The sequence below is a fragment of the Mchenga conophoros genome, linkage group LG23, assembly GCF_057382185.1.
Source record: "Mchenga conophoros isolate Kocher_MC1m ecotype Shallow Benthic linkage group LG23, M_conophoros_male_GT1.1, whole genome shotgun sequence".
NCBI classification, from domain to species: Eukaryota; Metazoa; Chordata; class Actinopteri; order Cichliformes; family Cichlidae; genus Mchenga; species Mchenga conophoros.
Window position 1 is genome coordinate 12,618,239 of NC_140547.1, and position 16,363 is coordinate 12,634,601.

Here is a 16,363-nt window from a genome sequence, read left to right on the forward strand (position 1 = left end):
TACAGCAGCTTATGCTGAGACAACCCGTTCTCACTCCCGACGCGTAAAATAATGACGATTTGTCACGTCCCTTAACTTCTCATGCTGACGCCTAAGGTACCCTTCCACGTTTTTATGTTCATTCCAATATGAACCCGCTCGCGGCGATCGCGCGCTGTGTACTCTGTGTGTTAACAAGAAAAACGCATATAAGAAAGTGGTGCGCAAAAGCAGGGTAGTGACAGAATTGATATTTGAAGCATGTGTACCTGCACATTAACACACGGGTACTGTGGAATATATTTTTTACTCACCTAAAGCGCTCGTGCTCTCGTCCACTCCCCGCAAAAAAATAGCAGCTGTGCGGTGTGTGTGTGTGGCATCGGTGCTCTCATCGCATGCGATGGAGTAAAAATCAAAAGCACAGCTTTATCAGATAGTTGCAGTTTAATGTTGGCTGACAAGTCTTCAGTGCGTCGCACAACTGGATTTCTGGACATGCTGACGTTGTTGAAGTCCTGAATTTGTTCCGGGCACATTATTTTTGGTGACTTTAATGAGGCAGTGTTTTATGAGTTTATGAGGTCTCCATCTGAAAAAGGCTCGCCATGTCTTGCGATGAGTTGGGCGACTTCATAGCTGGCTATTGTAGCCTTTTCCTGGACCTTTTGAGCACAAAGAAAATACTGTTGCTGACCCCGCAGATCAAACAGACACACTTCCCCTTGAATTCTTTGAAGAAATATTCACTCTCCCACCGTGTCTGAAATTTTCTGCATTCACTTTCTACCTTTCGCTTCTTTGGTTCTGCCATGTTTAGTAACTTGCATAGCTGGACTGGCCATCGGGCATTTGCCCGGTATGCCCGATGGTGATTTTTCGTTTTTATGGGCCGATGGGGCTATTGCGGAGCTTCCACAGATTCAGTAACATTAGCAAGTGGTGGAGGCCAGCAGATGCAACACGCTGGCAGGTGGATGACGGAAAGGCAGGAGGAGCAGAGACCCGAGGCGGTGAACTGAACTTCAGGTAAGAAGTTATGACCTGCAGTCTATCTGGGTCAGATATAAACCAAGTTTAGGTGGAGTTTATTTTCGTTATGCTGGTGTGACCAAGTGGTCGGCGGGGTTATGCACAAAATAAATAAACTTAACAACGCCACCTAGGGGAATTACACCCCCAGGAAATATATTTAAGAAAAATAAATAAAAGGAATAAAAGAAGACCGCACAGATTCAAGGATGCACACTGAGGCAGGTCGGCTTCCAATATTAAAACAGTTTTATTTATAGAAATAAATAAAATATTATAAATAATATTTTATAAATAAAATATTAAAAGTCAAGATGTAGCGTCATTATTGACAGTGTCCTACAGTAAAAATAAACAATCGTGGAACTTGGACTTACCAGCAGCCGTGGAACCAAAAGAAAATCACACCAAAAGAATCACTGCAGACCACCCAGTGCTGTACAAAAGAAAGTGTGAAAACGACCCACCACCTGAGGTCCCAGGGCCACTGGCTCGTCCTCCTTCACTGAAATAAAACACAGAAAAGTATGTTAAAAGAATAAAAGGACACTGAGCGTCAGGCTCGCTACAAATCATAAAAAGACTAAAACACACGTTAATAACTTTAATAAAAGAAATCTCACACACACACACACACACACACACACACACACACACACACAGGAAAGGCTTATTCCCCACGGGTCAAACTACCACTCGTGCTGGTAATAATTATTCTCAGGCGTAGGCCGGTCTGGCTCCCCACCGGCTGAGACCGGCCACCCAGGCGATTTAGAGTCCCAGCACGACACTCGGGCAGAGAATCACTTCAGCCCGATCACAGAAGTGTGGGTACGAGCAACAGTCCAGGGTAAAATAGAACACCAGGCGAACCCAAAAAAAGGTAAGCCTACTTAATAAAAACAAGATAAGACAAAACGAGACAAGACAGCAGACTCCACCAAGGAGGAGTTCACAACAGCAACTGAGAAGGCAGTCCACTCTTCCAATTTAGGTTGGACAATTTACCATGGAGAGGTGAGTACAGCAGTGAACCCTGAAACAGATAAGTGTAACCTTAAACTCTTATAGCTATGAATGCTAATAAAAGTAGTTCTAACAGCTTACCCCAGGACCGGAGGCACTATACTCTCATTGGTGGAGATACCACGAACACCTCTCTCCGCAATGGCAGAATTAAACAGACTGCTGCGCTACAACAGGCCGGAAAAGGATATTAACACCAATTCCAGTATTCGGAGGGAATCCAAGGTTAAGCGAGAGCATACCTGTAGCTGTCGTATAATCGGCTCTTGCTGATCAATCCGTCGCAGTACGCCAGCATTTACTGCTGTATCGTACCAGAAGCTCGGGAGGAATTAATCCAACAAGACATCGGCTTAGCTTTATACAGGCTAGCGCCACCCTGCAATCAATGTGCAGGTGGGTTCCCAATTAACCCGATCACCTGATACAAGGAGCGAGTGCAGTGGAAAGAGAGCGAGGGTGGTAGAGCGAGCGAGAGAGAGAGAATGAGAGAAGAAAAACAACGGAAGGCGAGTAGCCCATCTGGCTACATCTACCCCCCTTTTTTGTATTGGCGCCCCGACAATAACTCAAGGAACCTAACACCATGGCCTGAATATGGCAAGCTGAGCATTAGCAACTGACGCAGATTCAACAGGACGTGGCAAGTGATAAACATTTGAGTGATGACCAGCTGTTGAACGTGCTGTTCTCCGCAAATGTGGCCCACTCACCTCAGACTGTTCAACAGAGCCTGAGGAAGAACCTGGGGGAGCAGAGGTCGAGGGTGCTACAATCACACTGGGAGTAGACCTGAGCTCCACCGATGGAACTCTAGAGGCATCGGGAAGTGACACCACAGGTGCGACAGGGTGTGAGGGTACCTCAGGGACAAGGAGCCACAACTCGTCGTCACTCAGAGAGGTCTGCTCTGAGTCAGCGGGTACAGGTGGGGGTGGAACCGGTGGACCAGGTGTAGGTGGCCCTAGGCTGACCTGTGCCTTTAACATGTCACGATGGACATGTCGAACCTTCTCCAAGTCTCCCACGGGGGCAATGGTATAAACAGCCCCGTTCTCTTGGGGTGCCCTCAACACCTGATAGACCACAGAGCTCCAAAGGTCCTGGATCTTGTGCCGGCCCCGGGTGCTATGATCTCGAAGATACACCAGCTGACCGACCTTTAAAGGAACAGGGTGGACTCTCTGGTCATGCCGTTCCTTACGGCGGTCAGCGGCCAGCGACAACCGTGCCCGAGCTCCCTCAAAAGCCACCATTAACCTGGCTTGGTGCTCGGCCACCCAGTCCTGTACCTCTCCAGGCACTGGGTCCTGAACGCGGCCTAGAAGGAAATCAATAGGCAGCCTAGGATCCCTGCCAAACATCAAGAGAAACGGTGACTCTCCGGTGCCCTGATGTGGCGTGCTATTATAGCAAAAGAGCACATGCGGTAAGCATGCAGCCCAGTCGCGTTTCTGAGATGATGGCAGAGTCCGGAGGAGGTTATGGAGGGTTCGGTTAAACCGTTCGCACTGCCCATTACCCGCTGGGTGGTAAGGGGTTGTACGGGACTTGGCTACCCGATACAATTCGCATAACTGTTGCATCACCAAACTCTCAAAATTTCTACCCTGGTCAGAGTGGAGGCGGCTTGGAACGCCAAACTTAAAAAACCACTCTGTTAACAGGGCCTGGGCCACAGTAGAGGCCCGCTGGTCCCGAGTAGGGACTGCAACAGTGTATTTGCTAAAAACGTCAGTCATAACCAAAACGTTTTCAACTCCACTACGGGAAGGTTCCAACACCGTGAAGTCTATGGCCAGGATTTCATTTGGCCTAGACGCCAACAGGTGACCCATATAACTATGAGGCCCCAACCCTGAGTCCTTTGCGACCTGACAGCGTTCACAACGCTGAACCCATTGCTTGATGTCAGAGGACATCCCGGGCCAATAGCAACGCTGCCTGACCAGTTCAGTGGTGCGCTCAATACCTTGGTGCCCATGGTCCTGGTGCAGCTGCCTCAAGGTCTCAGGCTTCAGAGCCTCTGGGAGAACAAGTTGGAGGGCTTCCTCACCTCCACCTGGACGCAAAATACGGCGATAAAGGATGCCATCCTTCTCCACCAGACGATCCCACTGACGCAGCAGAACCATGACTGGTTTGGGGAGCTGATTCCTTTCCTCCGAAGAGGGCAGGGTGTGCCTCCTCCAGTGTACCAAGAAATCCTTGAGGAGGGGGTCAGCCTCCTGCAAAGCACGAATATCCTCCAGGGAGTGAGATGGAAAGGCCCCAATCTCCAACTGAGTAACGGAGGGCAAAACGGCTGGACACTGAGCCTGCCGAAGTGAAGTCGGGACACAAGTCCCAGGCAACACACCCTCGGCCAAGCTGGAGCTCGTCTCATACTGTCGAGAGAGAGCATCAGCATTCCTGTTACTGCGGCCTGAGCGATACTTGATCTCAAAATCGAATGCCGCCAGCTGGGAGGCCCACCTCTGCTCGGTGGCACCCAGCTTAGCTGAAGAGAGGTAACTGAGTGGATTGTTATCGGTGTAAACCACACACTTCTGCCCCAGCAGGTACTCCCGGAACTTCTCGGCCATGGCCCACTTGAGTGCAAGAAACTCCAGCTTCATGGAGCTGTAATTGTCCATATTGCGCTCATGTGGCCGAAGACCTCGACTAGCATAAGCCACTGGCCTAACGACACCTTCTACATCTTGGGAGAGAACTGCACCTAAACCACTGTGGCTGGCGTCAATCTCCAAGATAAATGGGCGCGTAAAGTCAGCATATGCTAGCACAGGTGCAGACACAAGCTTTGCTTTCAGGGCCTCAAAGCTCTCCTCACACTGAGGGGTCCAAATAGCACTCAAACTCTGTCCCGAGCCCTTCTTTGTCTTTGTGCCAGCCGATTTAGCCACCACTTGATGCAGGGGAGCCGCCAATGCGGCAAACCCCTCCACAAAGCGCCGGTAATAGCTGGCGAAACCCAAAAAGGATCGCAACTCTGACACGGAACGAGGACACTGCCATTTGGCTACTGCGTCAACCTTGGCTGGATCGGTCGAGACACCCTCACAGGAGATTACATGGCCCAAGTAGTTAACCTTCTGCTGGAAAAAGGCACACTTTTCTAACTTAGCCTTGAGCCCCTGTTGCTGCAGCCTTGCCATCACCATCTCTAGCCGTTGCAGGTGCTGAGAGACAGACGAGGAGAACACAATGATGTCGTCTAGGTACAGCAGTAATGACTGGCACTGCTGATCCCCGAACATCCTCTGCATTAGGCGCTGAAAGGTACCAGGAGCATTGCACAGCCCGAATGGCATACGATTCCACTCGAACAGGCCAAACGGCGTGCAAAAAGCGGTCTTGGGCTTATCCTGCTCAGAAACTGGCACCTGGTTGTACCCGCTGGCCAGGTCGATGGTAGAAAACCAGCGTGCGCCAGCTAGGGCATCCAGACTTTCCTCGATGCGAGGTAAGGGGAAGGCGTCCTTCCTTGTTTTGCTATTCAGCAAACGATAGTCAACGCACAGCCGGAGGCTTCCATCCTTCTTGCGGACCAACACGATGGGAGAGGCATAAGGGCTGCTACTTTCCCTAATTACCTGGGCCTCCAGTAGCTGGTTGATATGAGCCCTGACAGCCTCATAATCAGAAGGAGGAATTCGCCTGTACCTCTGCCGGACAGGTGCGTCATCGAGTAGCGGTATGTCGTGCGAAATGAGGTTTGTGCAGCCCAAGTCTCCCTCATAAGTGGAGAAAACAGAGCGGTACTTCCGCAAAAGTAACCGTACCTCGTGTTGCTCTGACTCAGCGAGAGCAGACAGGTCAATCGTATCCACCATCTCTTGAGCAGGGCTGCTGGTTGTATGGGAGGAAACGGTAACGGGAAAGGAGTGTTCCTCGCTAACACCGGCAGGGAGGCTAACAACAGTAGCTTTGCTTATCACTCCCAAACGGGTCCGCGGGTGGAGAACAGCTTCCGCTGTCCCTACATTGGTGACTGGGATGTAGGCAACGCCCTTATCCACCTGAACCAAACATGGAGAGGCCAGCAACCCAACTGGCAACCCGGACTCAGAAGGTTCAAAAAGCACAGCCTGACCTGACAACTGCTGAGAACAAGTAGTGGCCACCAGCTGCATAACACCACCAGGTATCCGCACGGCCCGCGGGCCCTGTACCTTAACGGTACCGACAGGGTCCTCTGGGGCTTGGGCTGCAGACTGGTGACACTGATGTAAGGCCTCCAAAACTGGTCTCGGTGCCTGTGACACAGAAGGAGAATGAAACAAGGAGCCACCGAAAGCCCCAAACAGTTCTTGATAACAGCGGCGGATTACGTTCATTCCTAAGATGCCAGGGACAGAGGGCGTAGCCCCAGGAGGGTCCTTCACTATAAGGATTCCACAAGAGGGCATTTCCTTGCCACACAGGAGTACACTGAGCTCCAAATAGCCAATGTAAGGGATGGCAAGCCCATTGGCAGCCCGAAGCTGTAGCCAATGACATGACTGAAGGCGTTCTTGTCCCCAAGGGGCAAAATGTGCCAAAAAGAAACTTTCTGTGATGGTGGAAACCATAGACCCAGTATCCACCAAACAAGGGACAGTTACCCCACTAATAAGCACATCCATCTTTGGACACGATGAAATTAGCCTGCCAATCCTATCTTTCTGTGAGCCAGTGAACTCCCCACCTGAACTGTGACTCTGCAGCACAGATGGCGTTAGTTTTCCAACTGGGTAGCGGGAAGATGATTGCCAACTGCGGCGTAAGGAGGGCCTGAATCAGAACCTGCTCTAGGGCGGCGTGAAGCCCGCTCCCCGGTGCACTCCCTAGCAAAGTGTCCTGGCTGCTGACACCGGCGACAAATCACCGAGCCAGCCCGTGAAGGCCGAACACTTCTTCGGGGGTTCTGTAAAGAAGCCACTGTCTCAGTGAGCTGATTTAACTGCTCTTGTTGGCGCTTTAGGAGTTCCTTTAGCTCACGCCACTCTGACTCGGGTGTACCAACAGGAGCGAACCTAGGGCTAGTGTGCACTCCACACTGAAAACCATATACCGATGGTTGAGAATAGCCACGGTCGCGAACACCGCCTGAAAACCCTTCTCTTTCCCATCTAATTGCTTCCCCGCGCACCTCTAACAAGGTGGCAGTGGGCACACGGCGAACGTATTGTTTAAGCTCTCTGCGGAGACCACTATCAACAACATGTTCTACAAATTGGTCTCGGAGCAGCACCTCTGCGTTACGCATACCATCAGGTGCACTTTGTTTTACTTGCTCCATCAGAGCCATTAGCGCTAAGGAAAACTCCTGCAAAGTCTCTTCCTCCCGTTGTCTCCTCGAAAAGAAAGCCTGCTGCAGAGTGACATAGGACTGCGCATTGCCATACAGTTCCTTTAAAATGGTCAACACCCGAGCAGGATCCCCTCGCTCTAAATTAGGGCGAAATTTGATCTCCTCCCTTGCTTCTCCCTCTAAATGGTCAAAAATAAAGAAAGCTTGATCAGCAACAGACAGGTGCCGGGCACGCATGCATGCTTGAACCTCTTCGACCCATTCAGCTATATTGATGCCTGTTCTACCATTGAACATGGGACATTTACGGTCCCTAGGCACCACCACCAGACGCTCTGTAACGGCGGCCTGGCTACCAACATTTGGTATGCAACCAGCTGGTACGAAAGAGGACGACGCGGCCCCGCCACCAGACTCGAGCACAGCGCCCCCATCCCGGCGCAATTGCTCATTATCTGCCCTTAACTGCGCTACCAAGTCTCTAAGTTGCTGCAATTCTTCCTCCATAATAAATTTTGACCCAACAAAAAAGAGAAAATTAAATCAGCAAGGTGCTAAAATCCTATTACTCTTCCTTCTACCTGGATACTGCTGTCTTGTCTATAATCACACTCTAAAACAAATAGAGCCTTCAAACAGGTGAACTAGACTCGTTGCAAAAAAATAAAACAATTTACAAAACCAAACATCTACCTCAAACGTGCATCCTGTCGACAACGCCAAGTATGTGACCAAGTGGTCGGCGGGGTTATGCACAAAATAAATAAACTTAACAACGCCACCTAGGGGAATTACACCCCCAGGAAATATATTTAAGAAAAATAAATAAAAGGAATAAAAGAAGACCGCACAGATTCAAGGATGCACACTGAGGCAGGTCGGCTTCCAATATTAAAACAGTTTTATTTATAGAAATAAATAAAATATTATAAATAATATTTTATAAATAAAATATTAAAAGTCAAGATGTAGCGTCATTATTGACAGTGTCCTACAGTAAAAATAAACAATCGTGGAACTTGGACTTACCAGCAGCCGTGGAACCAAAAGAAAATCACACCAAAAGAATCACTGCAGACCACCCAGTGCTGTACAAAAGAAAGTGTGAAAACGACCCACCACCTGAGGTCCCAGGGCCACTGGCTCGTCCTCCTTCACTGAAATAAAACACAGAAAAGTATGTTAAAAGAATAAAAGGACACTGAGCGTCAGGCTCGCTACAAATCATAAAAAGACTAAAACACACGTTAATAACTTTAATAAAAGAAATCTCACACACACACACACACACACACACACACACACAGGAAAGGCTTATTCCCCACGGGTCAAACTACCACTCGTGCTGGTAATAATTATTCTCAGGCGTAGGCCGGTCTGGCTCCCCACCGGCTGAGACCGGCCACCCAGGCGATTTAGAGTCCCAGCACGACACTCGGGCAGAGAATCACTTCAGCCCGATCACAGAAGTGTGGGTACGAGCAACAGTCCAGGGTAAAATAGAACACCAGGCGAACCCAAAAAAAGGTAAGCCTACTTAATAAAAACAAGATAAGACAAAACGAGACAAGACAGCAGACTCCACCAAGGAGGAGTTCACAACAGCAACTGAGAAGGCAGTCCACTCTTCCAATTTAGGTTGGACAATTTACCATGGAGAGGTGAGTACAGCAGTGAACCCTGAAACAGATAAGTGTAACCTTAAACTCTTATAGCTATGAATGCTAATAAAAGTAGTTCTAACAGCTTACCCCAGGACCGGAGGCACTATACTCTCATTGGTGGAGATACCACGAACACCTCTCTCCGCAATGGCAGAATTAAACAGACTGCTGCGCTACAACAGGCCGGAAAAGGATATTAACACCAATTCCAGTATTCGGAGGGAATCCAAGGTTAAGCGAGAGCATACCTGTAGCTGTCGTATAATCGGCTCTTGCTGATCAATCCGTCGCAGTACGCCAGCATTTACTGCTGTATCGTACCAGAAGCTCGGGAGGAATTAATCCAACAAGACATCGGCTTAGCTTTATACAGGCTAGCGCCACCCTGCAATCAATGTGCAGGTGGGTTCCCAATTAACCCGATCACCTGATACAAGGAGCGAGTGCAGTGGAAAGAGAGCGAGGGTGGTAGAGCGAGCGAGAGAGAGAGAATGAGAGAAGAAAAACAACGGAAGGCGAGTAGCCCATCTGGCTACACTGGCTTTTTACAGTCAGTTACAATAACTCGTACTGCGTACTAGCTAGCATGATGGAGTTTCTATACTGCTGTTTCAGCTACAATGAAAAAGACACAAAGCTGGAGTTATTCTGTGTCTTTGCTGCACAGCTGCCTCTTCTTCTCTCATTCTCCCCCCTTCCTCTCCTGTTCAATCACGAAACTGATCAATGATCAGCTGATCGCTTTTCTCTCTTGTTTGTTTATCTCCCACTTGGCGCCAGAAAGAGGAAACCGGCGGATGTTGTGCTAAACAACAGCAGCACATTTAAGCTTGATCAGCTGTTGTTAGAATTTATTTAATATTAATTTCTAGTATCAGCTGAGGTTTGCCGAGCCACAGCTGTAAAAGCTGCAGGTCATGATATCGGTTTGGTTATCTGGTGAGAGGGAAACATGAAGATGAAACCAGGCCTGGTTTCATCTTCATGTTTGTCTTTACTGGATCATCAGAGCTGAACAGGTGATGGAGAAACAGGTTTACCTTTTAGGTGACACGAATGAGTGGAAGGGAAGTTATGAACAGTTTCTGAGAGACAAATAACACCAGGATCATTTTCTAAGTAGCTGACAGCTGGTAACTGTGCAGGGGCGGGTCTAGCAAAGTTTTGCCAGGGGGGCCATGTGGCATTAACAGGGAAAGGAGGGCACAAAGAAATACTTCTCTTTGTTATGTCATTTAAAACTTTGAATAAATAATTATCTGAATCTTACAACAAACGTTTTCATCTGATGTAAAATGTATAGAAATCCATTATTGTACATAGTAATTTTTTCAGGGTCCCAACATAATTTCTTCAGAAGTAAGTACTGTATATGATGCCAGTATTTTCCCACATTTTCTAGATACTGTACCAGTACTGTGTGTAAAATGCCATCAAAAAGTCAATTAGGTTTTATTCTTCCTCACCTGTCTTTCTATCTCCTTTCACTTTTTAAAGGTTGCCATGTTAGAAAAAATGTTTTGCCCTGCCATGCTGTTTATTGATGTGGCAAATGAATGGTTTATGAAAATATATCTAAATCTGTCATCAGTAGTCAGTAATGATCATGTCTCACCTCTAGTCTTCTCTGTCTTAATTTCAGGTTTTCACCATGTGTTCTAGATAGTTTAGGAGGTTAACTCGACCAAGCAGTCTACTTTTGGGTACTGTTTAGAATACCAGAATAGGGAGGATGGTGTAGGTTTAAGTTTATTAGATTGATACATATATACCAACAAGACAGTGTACATCACTGTGACAACAGCGTTTTTTTTTTTTCATTCAAAGGCTTTATGGTTTTTCCTATAATACCTGGTGGGCCAGTCTCTAGTCAAAATGCCCAGGCCGATTTTTTTGTCCCAGTCCAGCCCTGGTAACTTGGGGTAAATTTCTTCTGTGATTGTCCTTTTTGGTGGAGCAACTGCCTTGATCAACAGTAGCTCCTCCTGGTGTTAAAACTGAGAAGTGCAATACACTCAGGCAAAAGTTGAAGTGTGGGCCATATTCTATTCTATTTATAAAATTACTTGTGGGCCAATTAAAAATGGACCGCGGGCCGGAGTTTGGACACCCCTGATTTACATTGTAGATTCTTACTGAAGGCATAAAAACTATGAACGAACACATGTGAAATTATGTGATAATGAAAAAACAGTGTGAAATAACTCAAAACATTTATTATTTTTATTTTATATTCATCAAAATAGCCACCCTTTGCTTTGATTACTGCTTTGCACTCTCTTGGCATTCTCTCGATAAGCTTCATGAGGTGGTCATCCTAAAATGGTTTTCCAACAGTCTTGAAGGAGTTACCAGGGACGCTGAGCACTTGTTGGTCCTTTCGCCTTCACTCTGCGGTCCATCTCATCCCAGACCATCTTGACTGGGTTTAGGTCAGGTGACTGTGGAGGCCAGGCCATTTAGCGCAGCACTCCATCCCTCTCCTTCTTGGTCAAATAGCCCTTAAACAGCCTGGAGGTGTGTTTGGGCTCATTGTCCTGTTGAAAAATAAATGATGGCCCAACTAAACTGGATGGGATGGCATGTTGCTGCAGGATGCTGTAGTAGCCATGCTGGTTCAGTGTGCCTTCAGTTTTGAATAAATCCCCAACAGTGTCACCAGCAAAGCACCCCCACACCATCTCACCTCCTCCTCCATGCTTCAAGGTGGGAACCATGCATGTAGAGACCATGCGTTCAACTTTTCTGCATCACACAAAGACACAAAGGGTGGAACCAAAGATCTCAAATTTGGACTCATCAGACCAAAGCACAGATTTCCACTGGTCTAATTTTACATTCCTTGTGTTTCTTGGCAAAAACAAATCTCCTCTGCTTGTTACTTTTCCTTAGTTGTGGTTTAATAGCAGCTATTTGACCATAAAGACCTGATTGTCACAGTCTCCTCTGAACAGTTGATGTAGAGCTGTGTCTGCTACTGGATCTCTGTGTGTCATTTATCTGGGCTCTAATCTGAGGTGCTGCTAAATTGCGATTTTTGAGGCTGGTGACTCGGATGAATTTATCCTCAGCAGCAGAAGTGACTCTTGGTCTTCCTTTCCTGTCCTCACTTGAGCCAGTTTCGTTGTAACACTTGATTGTTTTTCCGACCGTACTTGGGGACGCATTAAAAGTTTTAGCAATTTTCCGGACTGACTGACATTAAGTTTTTAAAGTAATGATGAACTGTCGTTTCTCTTTACTTAGCTGATTGGTTCTTGCCATAATATGAATTCTAACAGTTGTCAAATAAGGCTGTCAGTTGTGTACCAACCTGACTTCCAAGCATATGTGCCAACAAAGCCAAGGGTAGCTACTTTGAGGAATCTAAACTATAAGATATATTTAGAGTTATTTATTTAAAGAAATAACGCCAACAGCTAATCCTTTACAGGACCACCAGAATCACCATGTATGATGTCACCACCGTGCACTGAAAAAAGTACAAAAAAAAGAAAAAAGAAATATAAGCTGTTGCGTCATTAAATGGTTGAAGAATAATTGTGAAGCAGGTCAGAACACAGAGGAGACAAAACCATGCATGATGTCAGCAAAATGGTTAACTTTTCTTTGTACTGGTGTCAGGGGGACCCTTTTATGGAGCGGTTTGCTTTGTTGGCAAGTATGATTATCATCTACCATATTTTGACTTTCAACCACATCCTTTATTCAAGGTAAGTTTGTCTGTTTGACACTTATCTTTGCAACTTTATCTTTATATTGTTTCCTCATCAGTCTGAAATACATTCACTACTGTATGATTATTCGTCATTAATTTTGCACCACTTGCTGCTGTTGTACCTCACTGTCATTTATCAACTTCTTCTTTGGTCTAAATGTTCTTATTTGCACCTTAGAGCTTCTCAATTTTTGTGAAGTTAAATACCTTCGTATGTATGATTTCCAGCTGTTATCTTTTACTTATTTTGGGTTTTATGGAGAAAAAAAAATGTAATCCATCTACTAAACACAATATGAGTAATTTGACTTTTCAGTTATATCCAGCCGGCGACACAGAGTTGATAGTTAGGACTTTTTCACCATATTTCGAGCCAAATGTTCCCTGCAGTATTTTTTTTTTAACTTTTATGTAATCAGTGGATTGAATATTGAAACTTTAAACTATTCTCTGTAGATATACTCTGTGATATTGTATGTTTTCTTTCATGTTGTATGAATCCTTAAACAACAGCCAATGTAACAACTGACTGTAGAACTGTTGATATGGCAGATTAAGCAAATAGTATGCAAAGTATAATTGATAAAAACAAAAATTCCTTTCTTTATTTCTCTTATTTTCAATCTCTTCTGTTTAATTATACTCACAAGTAAAGAAGGCAGATATCTGACGTGACAGAGCTGAATGATATCATCTTTGAGTTCTGCAGCAAACTAGATGAACCATAGATTGAAGATAAGCTGTCACTATAGTAGATCAACATGTGCATAAACAGGTCTTCAAACTTTCACACTTGTTGATGTATCACTCATTTAGTGTTTGAAGCACAAATCTGACTTCGTTATTCAATATTTACTCTGTAAAAAATAATTGTACTTCATGTGCTCATTAGCTATCTGGTGCTGTATAGCCCAAATATGTGGAGACGGCGTCTGATGCTCAGTCGTTTTAAGATAGTTGAACATTTTAGACTTTCTGTATATATCTCTAAATCATACTTATGTGTGTGTGGGTGTGTGTGTGTGTGTGTGTGTGGGTGGGTGGGTGTGTAGAAGCAGACGCTCTCACAGTGCAGGGTTCTTAGAAAACAGAACTAATCCAAGAAAATAGAAAAAAGAATCCATTTAAAAAAATTTCTGAGAACTTTTGTGAATGTTTTGTGTGTTCTGATGAAAATGTTTTCAATTGAAGGAAATCTTGGAACATCTGGTGGTGCAGCAACAGCAGGAATGTCTCCCTGCACCCCCTGCAGCTATAGGACCCTAGTCTTCCCCTCAACAAGTTTTCCTTCTAGACTCTACAGCTGACTTCCACATGCTTCTCTATACTCAGTTGTCAGATCAAGGTACGAGTCCTTCTTTCTCTCACAGGGTAACTTCATCCTTCCCTTCCACTGGACAGTGAGTTCTGCCATGATCAGTTGTTGGCTGAGGGCTCTGATTTAATACCTCCTCTATCCAGGCTACCGAAATTATGACTAGCTCCTTCCTCTCCTTATTGGTGGATTATAATCATATAGAATAGAATAGAATAGAATAGAATAGAATGCCTTTATTGTCACTATACAGTTGTACAATGAGATACAGAGCATCTCCTACTCAGTGTAAACATGCTGGGGGGGGGGGGGGGGGGGGGGTAAAGTTCTGCAGCGCTATGTACATATGGACAGTATTAACATAGGGAAAAACATATATATATATAAAATGTACAATATACAAGCCATAAGTAATATGTAATAAATAGTGTTATGTATATACAGTTGAATTATTGCACCAAGGAACCGGAAAGTGTGGACCCTCTCCACACACTCCCCTTCAACTCCTCACTGCAGGCATGTCATGTGCCTGCCTGCTTCAAGTACTCTACCATAATCCCTGTCCCCAAGAAACCTAGGATCACTGGACTAAATGACTACAGACCCGTGGCTCTGACATCTGTGGTCATGAAGTCTTTTGAGCGCCTGGTTCTCTCCTATCTCAAGACCCTCACGGCCCCCCTCCTGGACCCCCTGCAGTTTGCATACAGAGCCAACAGGTCTGTAGATGACACCATCAACATGGCCCTACACTTCATCTTGCAGCATCTGGACTCCTCAGGAACCTACGCCAGGATCCTGTTTGTGGACTTCAGCTCTGCCTTCAACACCATCCTTCCAGACCATCTCCGAGACAAGCTTTCCCAGATGAATGTGCCTGATCCCATCTGCCGGTGGATCACTGACTTCCTGGCGGACAGGAAACAGCATGTGAGGCTGGGAAAGAATGTCTCGGACTCCCGGACCATCAGCACCGGCTCCCCTCAGGGCTGTGTTCTTTCTCCCCTGCTCTTCTCCCTGTATACTGGGTGGAGGTGCACTGGTGGGTGCACCTCCACCCACTAGTCTGTCAAGCTAATCAAGTTTGCAGATGACACCACCGTTATTGGACTCATCTCGGACGGGGATGAGTCTGCCTACAGGAGGGAGGTTGAACGTCTGGTGTCCTGGTGCAGCCACAACAACCTGGTGCTGAATGCCCAGAAGACAGTGGAGATTATTGTGGACTTCAGGAAGCACACAGCTCCACTCCCCCCCCATCATCCTGACTGACACCCCCATCACCTCTGTGGACTTATTCCGCTTCCTGGGTACCACCATCACCCAGGACCTGAAGTGGGAGCCCACCATCACCTCCGTCATTAAGAAAGCCCAGCAGAGGATGTACTTTCTGAGGCAGCTGAAGAAATTCAACCTGCCAACACGGACGATGATGCAGTTCTACACTGCAATCATCGAGTCCATCCTCACCTCCTCCATCACCGTGTGGTACGCTGGAGCCACTAGCAGGGACAAACAGAGACTGCAGCGTGTTGTGCACTCTGCTGAGAAGGTGATTGGCTGCAGACTCCCATCTCTGCAGGACCTGTACACCTCCAGGACATTGGGGCGTGCAGCTCGGATCACAGATGACCCTTCTCACCCTGGACACAGTCTGTTTGACCTGCTCCCCTCAGGCAGGAGGCTCCGGTCCATTCGCACCAGAACCTCTCGCCATAAGAACAGTTTCTTCCCCTCTGCTGTTGAACACATGAACAATAACCGTATGACTGTTCCCACCACTAACACATGACCCTACGCTGTGTTCACTGCATCATTCCATGTTTGGCACTGATCACCACCTGCACTCATGTATATATCATGTATATATCTATCTATCTATCTATCTATCTACTTAGCACTTTTAATTCTTATTCTCATTTTTATTTTCATGTCTATTAAAGCTTAATTTATAACAGTATGTTTGCACTGAAGCACCGCAGCAATTTCCTAATGTTGTAAACCCGCTCAACATTTGGCAATAAAACCCTTTCTGATTCTGATTCTGATTCTAGAGGGGGGCCAAGTCGGTGCTGTGTCTCCTGAAGTCAACAATGAGCTCTTTGGTTTTCTTAGTGTTCAGTGCCAGGTTGTTTTCTGAACACCATGCTGCCAGCTTCAGGACTTCCTCTCTGTACTCTGCCTCGTCTCCCTTCGAGAAGAGTCCGACTACCGTGGTGTCATCAGCAAACTTGATGATGAGAGTGTTGTTGTGGGTCGAACTGCAGTCGTGGGTGTAGAGAGAATTCATGAGAATATATGAACAATAACAGTGGCATCCTCTCTCCATCCAC